This window comes from Colias philodice, chromosome 3 (assembly GCF_061535455.1).
Source record: "Colias philodice isolate Cphi_HAF_F1 chromosome 3, ilColPhil1 Martin Lab GWU primary, whole genome shotgun sequence".
NCBI classification, from domain to species: Eukaryota; Metazoa; Arthropoda; class Insecta; order Lepidoptera; family Pieridae; genus Colias; species Colias philodice.
In genome coordinates this window covers 12,131,076-12,146,203 of record NC_143088.1, presented here as the reverse complement: position 1 = coordinate 12,146,203, position 15,128 = coordinate 12,131,076, and the positions used below count along the sequence as shown (strand labels likewise).

The 15,128-nt window shown below is 35.6% G+C and overlaps 1 protein-coding gene across 1 annotated transcript in view; it reads left to right on the top strand.

The window, feature by feature from the left end:
- The window catches only part of LOC149490070 (neuroligin-4, X-linked-like), a 99,694-nt gene that overhangs the window by 12,673 nt on the left and 71,893 nt on the right, over positions 1 to 15,128 (top strand). The window lies entirely within an intron of this gene.

Below are 15,128 nucleotides of genomic sequence, written 5' to 3'. Positions count from 1 at the left end.
TAACTGTAATGGTGTCTAGTTTGACTTAAAATAATAAACATCTACCCTCACTTTTAAAAATGTAGTATATATTCACACGAATAAAATTATAAGCGCACCTTATAGGGAAGGGAAGATATGGGTTAAAGAGTTAAATAAATAAATAACATAATTATATTTAAATTATTAATTTTTAACATTGTGTTCAGTAGTGTTAACATGTAAATTGATTTGATTTTTACGAAATCTCATAGATGGCGCTGTTTCAAATTTGTATACTAATAAATTCATTAAACTGATTCTCTGCCCAAATTACGTAAATGACATAGTTTTTATTGTGTAAAGCTAGATAATAGCATGGCTTACCCGAAACCAACATTTAAACATGAGTCTTTAGATTGTACGCTGTCGTAATTCACGGAATACGTAAGAAAAAAAAAGGTTCACAGCTCCTCCCCCGGAGGTGATAGCATGATAATATGTTTAAAAAAGCCTCACCCGACCTGTTAGTAATATTCATGCAAAATTTGAAGTCAATCTATGCAGTACTTTTCGAGATTAGCCTGGACAAACATACAGACAAACAGACAAACAGACAAACAGACAAACAGACAAACAGACAAAAATTCTAAAAACTATGTTTTTGGCTTCTATATCGATTATAGATCATGGATTATGTATTCTTTTAAAAAAATATTCAATGTACAGTTTTGACTTTCCTACGATTTTATTATATGTATAGATTACACAAAGATCAATAGGAGCGGAGCAATGCGGGGAAACCGCGGGCACAGCTAGTACAAAACAATCATCAAAATCGATTCACCTAATTGGAAGTTCTGAGGTAACAAAGTTAAAAAAAAAAATCCAATCAAATTAAGAAACTCCGCAGTTCTTGGAGTCGGTTGAAAAAGGTTCAGAAATGGTAAATGATATTCTGTAAAAACTCACTATAGAACTCGTAGGAAGATTTTAGGAGTAAGTAGGTATGTAACTTCTGAAGTTAACGCTCATCTGTTAACATAGATTTTCTTAGAAATATACTATTTTTGTACTAGATTCCACTTAACTAGTTCGTTGTCAGACGCTTTTCTTAGAACGTCTAGATACTAGACAAACAATATTTTCTTATAAGAAAAAAAATCTGTCTGCCTGAAATTTATCCTTTACATTTTCACTGTCAAGAAATTAAAATCCGTTCAGAGAGGAGTTCAAAATGAAATATTCTGAAGATTTTTTGGAGACATTATTTACGCAGAAAATTTGAATAGTTTTTTTATGTGAATATTAAATAGACTTAAAGCCCCAAATTCTTGATAGTTTCTGTTTAATTCATCTAAGTATTTTAAATTAAAGTAACTTGGCTAAAAGTGTTTTAATTTAAAATACTTAGACCATCAAACTGTTTTCTACAGACCATGCAAACCCCCCTCCCCCCACATACATACACAAAAACACACACATGCTCACACCCGTAGCGTGCGTGATACTGGCCTCAAACTGGCCTATCTGGGGGCACGGCAGTGCCCCCGCCAAGTCGAGCAAAAAAAAAGCGGCACAGCCGTACCATCCTTTTCTCGAAGCAATTCGGGCCTTTTTCGACCCCCTATAATTCGGTTGTGGATAAAGCAAGAAACCTGAATCTTCAGTAACTAATCCGGCATTGTATAAACACGGAATATTTAAAATTTCAGTCAATTTGAACCAGTAGTTTAAGAATGACAACTTGTTAAAGTTTCTAAATTTTGTCACTCACTGACTCACCGATCATCAAAAGTCCAAGGCACTTCTAGCAGACTTAGAAGCTTCATATTTGGAATACATATAGAGTTTAGTGTCTTAATCATGGGAAAACTTAAATATTTTGTAATTTCGGTCCAGTTTTCCAAATACACCAACTGCATCAATAACTTTGTAATCCCATATAAATATATGGGATTACAAAGTTATTTATGCAGTTGGTGGTTGGTGGTGGTTATAAATTTAATAGGTGTAGATAGGTACCTACCATATGAGGCAAGGGAGGGGGTATAGGGTGGGTAAGGGTGTGTTTAGCCCATGAAACTGAACAACATTATTACTTGTAAAATGGTCGACGTAATGAAAAACACATGATTGGACATGTCTTGAAGTACGAAAATCTAATAAAACAATATATTATAATTTAAATCTGTTATATATAAATTGTTGGCGCGACTAGCCTCCTTACAGACAGACTGGCCTCTATTTTACTCTATGACTGACAAGCAAAATATACGCCAAAATGACAGAACAATGAAATGTGAATGCCTTCGAGCGAGCGGCAGTCGCACGCATACGTGCGAGCGCCCTCATGCTGTTCGGATGTGCCTCGAAACCTAACCTATAAGTTTGCGATTTTCATTTATAATTTCGATTGATAAAAAGAGGACATAAGTTATTATCATGCCAATATTAAAAATATTTAACGTCTTAAACAAATAGATCGACTTGGACATCGCATGAAAACAAAATGAATATTACAATATTATATTAGATTCTTTAGTCTCTCGCGCCTCACGCGATTGAAACTCTCGTTCCTGTTGGTCGCTGGCCCATCGTGCTGTGTAGTGTGATACATACTAATAATCAAATCAAGCGATGTCCAAGTCGATCTATTTGTTTAAAACGTTAAATATTTTTAATATTGGCATGATAATAACTTATGTAATAACTTAAGACAGAAGGTCCTTCAAGTAGACACTAAATAGATTAACCGACTTGGTATTACACATCGAGATATATTACTAGAGGGGTTATTCCAAACAAAAACATTGCGCGCGGCCGATGTGGTGGGGTACGTGTGGAACGAGCGAGGCGTGGCTTCAAGTTCAAAGATTAAGCAATGCATCAATCGCTGCAGAGGTGGCTTGCGACAAAGGCGGCTTGTGTCAAAGGCCTCGGCGATATCATTTAAGAACATAATATTATGTACTTTAGGCAAACTTGTTATAAGATCTATTTTACTTTCTTATTAGTCCATTTGACAAGGATATTGGGTAAGATACCTATTGGAATAATTTTATTATTATGTATGTACTTATTAAATCCGCGAATAAAAAAAATTTTTAGTCGTGAATATAGAAATTGGGTCGCATTTTTTTAATCCGCGAATAGTGAAAACACGAATAAAGGAAGCGCGATTAAGGAACTTTTACTGTATTAGTTTCTGTGAATGTTGTGTTTATTTGTAATTGTTGTGCATAATAATTTATAAATCCTATTGGAACAACTATTGATTAGGCTTTTTTTAATAAATAAAAATAGGTAAATAAATAAATATTACTTAATATAACCTACCGTTTTACTTTGCGTAGTCGGGTAAAAGTATAAATATTTAGGTACTACACCACGGTAATCTTTCCTAGTAGATATTGTATATACATAGTTAAAAAAATCCAGTTACATTTTTTTAACAGACTCATCGATAGTGTCACGTCTGTGCTGTTAGTCTATGAAAAATGGCGCGAAACGCAGAACGCGTGGTGATTTTTCGCAAAATGATAACAATATTAGTAAAATGCATGACTTACTCATAATAAGGAAACTTACTGGTGAAAAGTCACTCCTCGGGCTTTGTTTGTATTATGGGAACTGTTAAAACAATATCTAAGCAAACACGAAGGCATTTTGAACAGAGCAATAACACGTGTTGACGCGGCAAGCGGGGGGCACAGTCCGACACAGACTAAAGAGACTTGTGATTCTTACCTCTAGCTCGTGTTAAAGAGAGTGTAGTAGCGATCGCCTCTCTAGTACGTAGTACATTCTATCTCGATGGTATTACATGGATCTCACAACTTTTGACGGTAGAAAGACTGAGCTGCGAGACTTGGGTTTTTTACAGGATGTTTTTGATGGGATAGCATTTACTTTAGGCACAACTCAATCTATAATAAACTATCAAACTGTTAAACCTAGATTGCATGCTAAACACACACACAATCAAACTTTAGAAACAACTCTCCTAAAACAAAATATAGATAATATTATACGTAAAAATTTTTCCTAATGTAGCCCAAAATTATTAAGGTTTTATCAAGGTCAAAGATATATTCCGTGACATTTATTGTCTGATAATAAATACGCAGAGACGGGTTTATCCCAATTCCCATGTAATAAGATGAAGGATAATTGGATACATATTATAGAATATGTTCATGTAAAAGATTCTTAATGGTATGGTAATGTAATACATGTAGGGAAAATCAAAGTTATTTCTGGAAACCCTTATATTTTGAATTAAAAGTTTATGTATGATAGTAACTATATATTTACTGTGAAAACGGGAAAGTCATCTTATTTGTGTATGGTTTGATTTATTTTTGTTTTACGAGTTATTATTGATATTATATGCTACAAGTTTATTCTAAAAACAGAAGATCACCAATTAGGAGGTTTGCGATATTGTTTTTGTGAGGCAGAGTAATTTAAATGCCAATTTGGATACAAACAAATAATGTTTGCTTTTACGGGGAAAATGTTCTTGAATATCTAAGGAATTTTATATCTATCTTTTCCTAATTATTTTGATTGAATCTATTATATCAGACAAATAATATTAATAACATGCACATACATACAAACACATTAAAGCAATTAATGTAATCAAAACATAATATTCATCATACTTTTAAGAAGTTTTTTACTTTTTGATAATAATAATTATGAAAACGTAACAAATGAACGAACGATAGTTACTTGATCTGAATTACGCATTAGGCTTTTGTTACTAATGTGTTCCGAAAATCTAAGGACTGGAATCTCTACCAAATTCAGTCCAGCTTCTTACAATCTTCATACATTTAAAGTAAATAGGCATTTTCTAGGTGAACATGCTCTAACTCAGAAAGTGTTGTCACTTCTGATCAGGTAAAACCTGTACCTATCTGTAAAGAATGATAACAATTATTATAATGAAATCGAAATCTCTTAAATTAAAAGCTCCATAAATTCCGAACTTCAAAATCAATCATTACAAAGTGACACTGCCAAGAGTCCAAGGTCGCCTGAATGACAATTCCAGGCTTGATTTATAGATAGTTACTTCCAACAAAGGCAGCGCTGTCAAAGCAATTTTAAGCCGTCCCAAATTTCTATTGACACTCGACTATCATTCGAAGGTTGATCCAATTTGAACGTTTATGGGTAACGTTTGGTTACTAATTTGTTTGTTTGTAACGTGGGGGGAAATTTAGTTGGCCAGTTAGGTTATGGTCAGTTGTGTGGGTAAGAGTGGAGCTGTATCGTGTCGTAGTAGTTTGACTTAACCCATTGAGCACCAAGCGGCCCGATCGGTCAATAGATTTTCTATTGTGTCTGTGGTTCCGGGACCTGAGTTATTAAAATCATCTGAAGATTACTCGGTCTTGAGGTGTATCCTGAGATATTATGTGCGTAAAGGCATAATATGAAAAGAGTCGTTGGTAGACTGGTTAAATATGAACTTAAAACCGGGAAGGTAGAACCTTCGTTATAGGTATAAAGGCAATTAGTTTGCAGTTATCAGAGAAGATGTGAAATCAATCCCATCCACGATTCTAGACAGCATAGGATGCAACATATTATTAGCATCTGCATAATTGTTAAGTAACAAAGGATTTCATTTACCAGGCGTAGTACCTATTAGTGTGTGTGAGTAGTGAAATTTTTACGTTTTTCTGAAGTAGAGCTGTATTTTAGTTACTTTTACTTTGTAATAAATAGATGAATCTTATTTAACATACCTACTTCAAATTCTTAGATCTTTTTCTTGCGAAATGTTTCTTCGTTTCCAGTTTTTTGTGTGAACCTTAAAATGTAAAAATATACTCATAACTTAATTTAGTAAAACCGTCTTCTGTAATATCTGAGGCGCTCACGACTCGAACTTTTAGATATTTGCTTAAATATATTAGAACTTTTTTGCTTACACCTCTTTTTATTTTTCTAACATGTTAGAGGTTATCTGCCTCGGTAATAAGATCAGCTTTTGTTCTAAATTCAAATTTTGTTCTTTCTTATGTTACATAATCTGTGGTGATAAAATGGCGTGTATCCATAGAAATCTAAATAACAAGACACTAGAAGTCGTAAGCGTGCGTGACCTTGTCGCCACTCAGGTGATTTGCACATCACCAGTGCATTCGTCACTGTTCAGTTGCTCTGGAGACGTATGAGTGTATACATGGTGTGTTTCAGCAATTCTGTTCGAGAAGGTAATCCCTGTGGGACACCTTCACTGCACTCCCGATTCGCGGTATTAAAATGGTACTATAGGGGTTCGTCTAAATGAAACCAGCCTTGTACTCAGATTGATCTTTATTACCACTAAAAAATGTTGAACTGAAATTAATATTATGTTCTTACAAAAAAATAACTATAGCGAGATTTAAAAACGCTTAAAATAAATTACCGCCACCTATGATTAACTTAACGAACTAATGTAACTTTATACAATCTAATGATCTGTCATGAACATACCGCCCACCAAGGACATTTATTGAGGAAATGTCCTTACAAACAAAATCCGCCCACCTTGAGGGAACATCTTTAAATATAATTATACAAACTGAAACTTACATTGTATATGAACTTAAATTTATCTTCTTACATTTTACTCGCAAACATTTTATCTACGCAACAATATCACTTTCTATAACATAACTTAACTTTTACAAATACACTTTAAACATCTTCAAAAATACAATATAATATAACAATTATTCTTTCCTTAATAAAATACACAATTTGTTAACAGGTCTTTTAACAATACTTTTTTTAACTAAGATACTGACAACTCTAGTAACTTTATCGTGACCTGGATGTTTGTCTATGATTTTACCCATGATCCACCGCATCGGCGGAAGATCATCTTCCTTTATGAGGACAATATCTCCTATATTAGGCTCGCTGGTTTTGGACTTCCATTTATACCTTATCATTACATTCGACAGATATTCCTTTGACCAGCGATCCCAAAATGACTGAAACATTCTTTGAATAAGTTGCCATCTACTCAACGAACTCACGTTAGAATCTAAGTAATTATATACATCGGGTATACCTAACAAAGGTCCACCGATTAAAAAATGACCCGGCGTTAGAGGTGCAGGCTCATTAGGGTCTGATGTATCGACTGTGATTGGCCTAGAATTTAAGCAAGCTTCTACCTGAGCAAGAAGAGTACTCATCTCCTCGTAAGTGAGGGTGGTTTCTCCTATGACTCGCTTGAGGTGAAACTTCGTGGATTTCACTCCCGCTTCCCAAAGTCCGCCAAAGTTAGGGCTGTGCGGAGGAATGAAATGCCACTCGGTACCATTCGCTTCCAACTGTTCACCCACCGATGAGAGAGCTGACTGGAGCTCACGGGATGCTCCTACAAAAGTAGTCCCGTTGTCGCTCCAAAGCTTGGCACAGTGACCTCGTCTGGAAACGAAACGTCGAAAAGCAGCTAGAAATGCTGGTGTGCTCATGTCACTTACGACCTCTAAGTGAATGGCACGAGTTGCCATACATACGAATAAACATATGTAGCCCTTGTATGAGTGGTGTCCTTGGCCTTTGGTTGTCCTTATGTTTATTGGACCAGCATAATCCACACCGCTATGCAAAAATGGTCTAGCTGGTGTACAACGAACTGTTGGAAGTGAACCCATTAATGGAGACTGAGTGCTAGCTCTTAATCGAATACACTTAACGCAACTCCTAACATGTTGTTTAACTAAAGTTCTAACCCCTATAATCCAATAGGCTGTTCTCAAATAATTAATCATCAATTGAGGCCCTCCGTGCAACGTCTTTATGTGAGCGTTTGCTATAATTAGGTGAGTTAAATGACTACTTTTAGGCAAAATAATTGGATGTTTGGTTTCATTACTTAGTTGTGACATTTCAATTCTGCCACGTATTCTGATTATACCCTTATCGTCAAGGTAAGGACATAGTGCTTTTAATGTATTCTTATTTAGTATATCACCCTTGTACCTTAACTGTAAATATTCTTCTTTAAATATATCCCTTTGAGTAATCTTTATGCAACATTCTAATGCCTCCTCCAATTCAAAACTTTGTAAATATTTCTCTTTGTTTGTTCTTCTGCGATATCCCCTTAAAAATCTTCGACAATAGGCAATAACCCGTATTAATCTTTGTAAAGATGAAAATCGTTCTAACATTGTAATCTCTCTTTCTTCTTTTACAGCAACAGTAAATGTCTTGACACTTTGTTCTAAATCTGTGCTCACTTCCTTTGGCCTATTGTACTCAATACATTTCTGCTTGAGAAACGACGGTCCTGAAAACCATATCTGATTATCCATAAGCAAATTTGGTAATACGCCTCTTGAGGCACAATCTGCTGGATTGTCCTTAGATAAAACATGATACCATTGAGTGGGTTTCATGATGGTTAAAATCTCTGATGTCCTATTTGCTATGAACGGTTTCCATCTGCTTGGATGGCTATTCAACCATGCCAATACAACTGTGGAATCAGTCCAAGCAGTTATATTGTTCTTAGAAATGTTAAGTACATCTGCTGCTTCTGCAAGCAACCTAGATACCAGAAGCGCACCGCACAATTCCAAACGAGGAATGCTAATCTGTTTGACGGGCGCTACTCGCGTTCTGGCAACCAGCAACGAAACCGTTACTCCACCTTCGGCATCGATTATGCGAAGGTAGATTACCGCCGCATAAGCACTTTTAGATGCATCGCTGAAACCATGAAGCTCCAGTTGATCGTTCAACCTTGTTCCCAGCCATCGAGGAATCCGAATTCTGGTAAGTTGGGACAACTGACTACGGTAAGCATTCCATTCCTCCATCATTTCTGCATTCACCTTATCGTCCCATCCTACTCCTCCTACCCACAACTTTTGTATAAAAACCTTGGCAATGACCACACTAGGAGCTAACCAGCCTAGTGGATCGAACAAACGAGCTATTTCCGAAATAATTGACCTTTTAGTTTCAGGTGCAGTCGTCGACATCGAGATATTCACCGAGTACTGGAAGTTATCTTCGCTGCGGTTCCAGGTAAGTCCTAAGATTTTTATTGTACTATCAAGCTTAATATTAAAATTTTCCTTTTCTTCATTATTTATGATTCCCGTATGTAGTGTTTGTTCTATATTTTCATTCCCTTCAATTGACCTGATCCTTTCCAATATTTCCTTATTATTACTATTCCATTTTTGTAACACGAATCCACCCTTTCCTAATAATTCTTTCATTTCCTTGTAAATTCTAATTCCTTCTTCAACACTTTCTGACCCTGTCATTAAATCATCCATATAAAAACAATTTAGAATTTTATCTGAGGCGACGGGGTAGTTTGCTCCCTCGTCATAAGCAACTTGATGTAGCGTTCTAACTGCTTGATATGGTGCAGATGCTGTTCCAAAGGTAACCGTTATAAGTTCATAATCTTTAATATTCTTATCAGGACTCTCGCGCCAAAGGATCCGCTGAAACATCGCATCATCTTCTGATATGAGGACTTGACGGTACATCTTAATAATGTCCGCGACTAATCCAATAGGATGTAATCTCCATCTTAAAATTGTGTGTCTGAGGTCTGCTTGTAACGTGGGTCCGATCATTAACGTATCATTCAAAGATATTCCATTGCTATTTTTTTCAGATGCGTTGAAAACCACACGTACCTTGGTTGTACTTTTGTCGTTTCTTACGACCGCGTGGTGAGGTAAGTATACTGCTTCATTCTTTTTATTATCGCTGTCCTTAACCTGCCTCATGTGTCCTAACCGTAAGTATTCATTAATAACTTCTGTGTATTTTTCTTTCAAATCCTTGTCCTTTTCTAATCTTCTTTCTAATGCTTTAAATCTTTTTTCAGCTATTGCACGTGAGTTACCAGCTGTACAAGGAGGATCCTCGTCACGAAACGGTAACTTAACTATATATCTACCACTAGCATCTCTTGTAGTGGTTTTTGTATAGAACTCTTCACACTTTGTTTCTTCCGGTGAGTATAACCTTTTTGTACTATTTTGTTCTTCTATTTCCCAAAACTTTTTCAAAATTTCATCATCTTCATATTTTTGAATATGTAAATGCATTGCTCTAATATTATTTGATCTATTATTTTCAGATTCGATAGCTCCCGATAGTACCCAGCCGAAGGTAGTGTTCTGGGCCACTAGAGCCCCCGAAGAATTTTTCAGTATACCTTCCAGGATGATACTACCGTATACGTCAGCACCCAATAGAACATCTATTTTATTGGGAGTGTTGAACTCAGGATCTGCCAGTTTACTATCGCTTAAACTTAACCAGTCGAAGGAACTTGTACTAAGATCCTTCTCTGGTAAGTAGGCAGTAATATTTTTTAATACATATGCATTCAACCTTAGGCTAAATTCAGAATTTAACCGGGATTGAATCGTTAAATGTACCATGTATTTTATCATGGTTGAACTATGACCTAGACCTGAAACAGAGCCCTTAATTGGGATCTTCTTCAGTCTCAAAAGTTGAACTGTGGCCTCTGTAATGAAACAAGCCTGTGACCCTTGGTCAAGTAACGCACGTACCGTTAGGTAGTGACCCATTTTGGACTCGGCTTTTATTAGCGCTGTGGCTAATAAAACCTGTCTTGGTTTAGAAACCTCGCCTGAAGAAAAACATGAAACTATTGGATCAGTACTAATAGGCGCATTAGTACTTCCATGATCATGCTTCTTCAAGGTGGGTTGACCTTTATGCTCAGCCTCTCCTGAAGGATGAAGCAAAGAATGATGCCGCTTTTGACAGAGTCTACATGAAGTAGGCTTCTTACATTCATAGACTATGTGATTACTACCCAGACAATTAAAACAGATTTTATTTTTAGCTACAAAATCGCGTCTGTTTTCCAAAGTTTGTTTAGCAAACTTTTTACAAAAACAGAGCTTATGCGATTCTGTGCAAAACTCACAACTTAAATTTGGAGTCGACGCGATCAACGCTCGTGGTTTGTGCGCCGCTGTACTATTCGACTGATACCCAGGTGACCTTTTTGGTTCTACACACTCTAACGCACGAAAACGGTTCTCAATAAACGACTTAAATTGTTCAAAAGATGGCAATTCATTTTTAGAATTATTACTAGATATATTTAATTCCCATTGCTTTCGCGTTTCTGTATCTAATTTAAATGTAACAATATGTATAATAATAACATCCCAGGTGCTTACATCTATGTCTAAATTTTTGAGAGCATTTAAACAATCACAAGTAGTGTCTAGTAATTCTTTTAATAATGCAGCCGATTCCACATTCATACGTTTTTGACTAAACAGTCTCTGCAGGATGCAATTGCATAGATACTTCCTGTTACTATATCTTTGCAGCAACAGCTGCCAACATGGCTCATAATTTGCATCGGTGATGGGCGTTTGCCTAATCAATTGCTCCGCTTCACCAGTCAAGTGACCCTTTAAGTAGTGGAGTTTTTGGACATTGTCCAATGATTTATTTTTGTGAACTAACGATTGGAATAAGTCTGAAAAGGTTGTCCACTCCGAATACTTACCCGAGAAGACTGGTATACTAATTTTGGGCAACTTGACTGGTGGATCGGAGGAGTTCGGTCTATGATTATCCTGATAGTTTTCCCTAAAGCCACCCAATGCTGCCCTCAATAAAGTTTTATATGTAATATAAACGTCTTCGGTGTTATCGTAAATATCTCTTATTTTTTGTTCGATGGTGTCAAAATCAAAATTTTCGAATAATTTCGTGTTAATGTCGGAAAACTTCCCCCAATCCTTTTCCAAGAGCTCCAATCTCGCTTCGACGTATTCTCGAGTTACTCTCTCCTTGGGACTTTTTTTAAAATTGACTAAGCTTTTCCCTATTACATTTTGCAAACTTTTTAAGGTATTTATGGAACCTTCCATGGCTGCTTTACGCCACCTTATGCTTACCACTGATGCTTCAATTTGTCCTTGCTGCTCCACGCCGCCTGGCTGCTTCAAGTTGTCCTTGCTGCTCCACGCCGCCCTGGCTGCTCCAAGTTATCCTTCCGAAATATATAATATATATTCCTTCGGAAATTCTTCCACAAGTTGTAATTATACTTATAAAGGAATAATATTTCATCGGAAAATATTTTTTTTTAGAAATAATGCCGTTTTTCCTTAAAATTATAGAATATTTACAAGTATTACAAGTGTCACCATAGTAATCGAAATAACAATGAATGACACAGTCGACCATTCTTATTATCACGTTTGTTCGTATTGGAGCAAAAAGTCTCATATACTTAGGGATGTTATTCTAAAATAAACCGTAAATTCGTGCGTTAGGATACATATTCAAAAGCTTAATTTAATAGATAAGTTAGTTTTCACTAAAATCAAGCTGTCCAATAAAAGGCATAGTTTACTTGTGTGTACTGTTTAGCTTTCGGTTTGAATGTGTTGATTTTGGCGACAGCGGTTTTCATACGAATTATGACATTACAGCACTTCTATGTGTCTTGTTTAGGGCATGCAGAACCGAGTCCGGTTCCAAGTTTCTGAAACCCGGTTCCAAATCGAGCTCGGAACCGGGTAGAACCGGGTTACCCGGTTCTTTTATAATACCTCGGAAAAAAATACGAAATTAAACAAAAGTAACTGAAAAAGTACCTGATGGGCCTTTTATTTTACGCGGCTTGTGTCTTATTTTATTAAATTAATAAAGAAACAAAATTTCAATACTTCTCTTTATTTATCAGTCTTATAAAAGTACCTTGTTATCATAATATCACAAGTAAACTTAATCCTTATTCATTATCTGCAAACTGTAAAGCAAAAAAACCGGCCAAGTGCGGGTCGGACTCGCGCTCCGAGGGCTCCGAACAAACCTATATTTTATAATGTTGTAACTTTAAAATTTATGTTTCTAGCAATTTTTCCTTTATTTGTGTTATAAGACGTTACTTTTATCAAATTTAAAGGCTCTGTGTTCATGAGAAGTACCCTGTAGGTTTTGAGTCCCATGCGAATGTCGAAATTTGCGAAAATTTTCAGCATTTACGGCTGTATCTTTTGATGCGTTGGCTTGTGAGTTTGACTTTTTCACAGCATCAAGGGACTGAAGACTTGAGTATTCGATATAAATTTCAGCTTGATACCAAAAACAAAAACATGACTGGATCATTATATGAAAATCAACAGCTTTTCAAATTCACGACAAATCTAGTAAAAATATTTCAGTAGCCTAATTTTTGTCATTTTCGAAGCCTACTTTTTTTTTGGTAATACACCCGTAGGAAACTTATAGCATCTAAGGTTAGACAACCACTCAGAGCCACGCTTGAGGCGTGGACCGAAAATTCGCGATGCACGTGAGTCTGACGTTGCCAGATAGAATAAATTTGTTAAAATAATGCAGCAAAATATAAATAATACTTTATATTTTAATATTTTGTTCGGAACCGGGAGAACCGGGTTTCATACTATTCAGACCCGGTTCTCAAGATCATCAAAAAACCCGGGTTTACCCGGGTTTTTCGGAACCGGGTAAACCCGGGTGCATGCCCTAGTCTTGTTATTTAGATTTCTATGCGTGTATCTAATTCTTAGTAACGCATTTTAAAGCTTTATTTTTGTAATATAGTTCAGGATCCATCGCTCATTTTTGCACTTGATTACTATCAAGCTAATTTTCCGTGAGTAGCTTTATTTTGGTGGTAGCTAATTACAGAGGTAACAAGGATACAATATTTTGATTTGATGGTTTAATTTAATAGTATTTTAACTACAAATACACAAGGTATAAGTATGGAATGTAAAGTAAATTATAATTACATATGTATGAATTACAAGTGTAGAAAACCTTCACAGTGGTAATAAATATCCCATTAAAACATAGTATTTAAAAAGGGCCTAGAGAAAAGTAGTGGAAGTAAATGAATCCCATGTAGGTTAATTTGCTAATGACAAATCTGCATTTTCATTAAAAAATAATTACATATAACCTAAAGGAAACTCTGAAGTATATACGTACCAAATACCTACAATATATGTAGATTTAAATATTTATTCTCTAGTTACCCAAGGAAACTCTCTAAAACACATACGAGAAGAGCGACGATATCAAAGTACCTACTCCTTGTTTTACAAGACTATTAATAAAATCTACAATCTGATTGCTTCATATATATATACTTATATACCTATGTACCTTTACCCAATTACGAGCCCATGGTGTAGTCCGATATAAATTGAACGGATCCATCCTGACCTAATTAGAATATCCCATAAGGGCCGGAATTAACCGCCCTTCCTGAATTTTTAGGGTACCGTTATGCAAACCCTTGTACTGTGTGGCTTGATGAAGCTATATATAGAAATTAGAAAGCTATAATTGTATGAAGAATCAATTAAAGGAAGATGTATGTTGTCTATAATCAATTAAAGTATAAATAGTGGGATTTATGTGCAAGATGGTGTGGTGACTCCAAATATGTAATAAATAAAATACAATGGCATTTCGAATTTCTAGTTTATCACTGCGCATTTTAAGTATCTTAATATGTTCACCAAAAACATTTTTTAAATAGGTATGTTATGTTTAAGTTTGGGACTGGATAGTGTTCAGAAACAGAAAGTATTTTTATTCTTTTTGTTCTTCATAAAACATGTCTAACGTAACTGTCATTTAATCCATACTTTTCCATACTAATAATATTATAAATGCGAAAGTAACCCTGTCTTTCTGTCTGTTACTCAATCACGCCTAAACTGCTGAACCAATTTTTATGAAATTTGGTATGGAGATATTTTGATACCCGAGAAAGGACATAGGCTTCTTTTTATCTATGGGAAAATGACGCAATCCCGGAAATCTCACGGGAACGGGAACTATGCGGGTTTATCTTTGACTGCGCGGGCGAAGCCGCGGGCGGAAACCTAGTTGTTAATAAAAAACAAACAATCGCTAAAACTAATATCTTATCCAAGAGCTAACTATTCAATTTGTTCTCTACCTTAATCTCTCTTAAAATTCACCTTTATTACAAATTTATTACCATCAATTTTATCTTAATTGTTCTACGGAACCCTTATATTTGCATACAACTCGCGGCTTACTCGCTTTTAGATTGCAAAATGTACTCACATCAATATACAGTCAGTTAGCTATGCATATTTTTCAAT